The sequence below is a fragment of the Callospermophilus lateralis genome, unplaced genomic scaffold, assembly GCF_048772815.1.
Source record: "Callospermophilus lateralis isolate mCalLat2 unplaced genomic scaffold, mCalLat2.hap1 Scaffold_708, whole genome shotgun sequence".
NCBI classification, from domain to species: domain Eukaryota; kingdom Metazoa; phylum Chordata; class Mammalia; order Rodentia; family Sciuridae; genus Callospermophilus; species Callospermophilus lateralis.
This window is the reverse complement of record NW_027515187.1, coordinates 755,604-757,410: the sequence shown is the minus strand read 5'-3', so window position 1 is coordinate 757,410 and position 1,807 is coordinate 755,604. Positions and strand designations below refer to the sequence as shown.

The 1,807-nt window shown below is 49.0% G+C and overlaps 1 pseudogene; it reads left to right on the top strand.

The window, feature by feature from the left end:
* Positions 1-396: 396 nt before the first annotated feature.
* LOC143640894 (atypical chemokine receptor 3-like) lies at positions 397-1,486 on the top strand (annotated as a pseudogene).
* Positions 1,487-1,807: the final 321 nt, after the last annotated feature.

Below are 1,807 nucleotides of genomic sequence, written 5' to 3'. Positions count from 1 at the left end.
TTCCCTGTTGAGAAGGAGCAGGCCTCCAGCACTGCTGTGGCCAGGCTCAGCAGCCTGATGTTTCTTTGGCTCTGTACCATGTTGATTTCACACTCTGGGCACAGCCAGGTTGATGGTGTCTGGAGAAGACAGACAATGAAGGATAGAAAACCAACATTGTGTCTGTCTTTGGACACTGTGTCATCGAGACTCTGGCTGTTTGTTTATGTGACACAGTTCTCGTGTGATTGATTTCTTTTCTCCTTTCTTTATGAGACACCTCAGAACTTGGGCAAAATTTCTGGGTCTTATTAGGACCCCAGAAAAGTGTTTTGACTGGAAGTTGAGGTTCCCTGATGAGTGATTTCTCTCTCCCATCTCTCTTGGTTGCTGTAGGTCCTTCTCACTCCCCCTACCATGGATCTGCATCTCTTTGACTACACAGAGCCAGGAAACTTTTCTGACATCAGCTGGCCATGCAACAGCAGTGACTGCATCCTGATCAAGACAGTGCAGTGCCCCACCATGCCCCACAAAAGCCTCCTGCTCTACACACTTTCCTTCATTTACATTTTCATCTTCGTGATTGGCATGATTGCCAATTCTTCGGTGGTCTGGGTGAACATCCAGGCCAAGACCACAGGCTATGACACCCACTGCTACATCTTGAACCTTGCCATCACGGACCTGTGGGTGGTCATCACCATCCCCATTTATGTGGTCAGCCTGGTGCAGGACAACCAGTGGCACATGGGCCTTGGGCGAGCTTACCTGCAAGGTCACGCACCTTATCTTCTCTGTCAACCTCTTTGGCAGCATCTTCTTCCTCACGTGCATAAGCAACGACCGCTACCTCTCCATCTCCTACTTCACCAGCACCTCCAGCCGCAGGAAGAAGATGGCGCACCACATCGTGTGCATTCTGGTGTCGCTGCTGGCCTTGTGCATGTCTCTGCCCGACACCTTGGAGACCGTGGTGTCTGCTCCCAACAACGAGACCTCCTGCTGGTTGTTCTATCCTGAGCACAGCATCAAGGAGTGGCTGATTGGCATGGAGCTTGTCTCTGTTGTCTTGGACCTCATTGTCCCCTTCTCCATCATCACTGTCTTCTACTTCCTGCTCTCCAGGGCCATCTCAGCCTCTGGTGATCAGGAGAATCAGAGTATCCGGAAGATCATCTTTTCCTATGTGGTGATATTCCTTGTGTGCTGTCTCCCCTACCACGTGTCAGTGCTGCTGGACATCTTCTCCATCCTGCACTACCTCCCCTTCACCTGCCAGCTGGAGAACATGCTCTTCACAGCAGTACATGTCACATAGTGCCTGTCCCTGGTGCACTTCTGCATCAATCCTGTGCTCTACAGCTTCATCAACCACAAGTACAGATACAAGCTGATGAAGGCCTTCACCTTCCAGTATTATGCCCAAACAGGCCTCACCCAGCTCACCAACACCTCCAGAGTGTCAGAGACAGAGTACTTGGTGCTGGAGCAAAACTCCAAATGACCTGCTGTGCAGAGGCCACATCATGGAGCTTGTGAACATGGCTTATGGTCTTCATAAGAGAGCAAGGGAGCTTTGGGTTTGATGCCCAAGTGACATGAAGAGGAGAAGGTGTGACGTTGTGCATCTTACTCTCTGTCCAGTGCTGTGTGTCAAAGTCAGCTTCAGGAAACACTTGACTGGACATCTATACAATAGAACCTTCTGCTCTTCCTGAAATTTTTATATGTTGAATTGTATTTAAGTCTTCATTTTCTCACTATTGGCATACTGCATAAAAAGTATTGGAAAGTTAAATGTATTTTAAATATTGCAAGGGAGGTA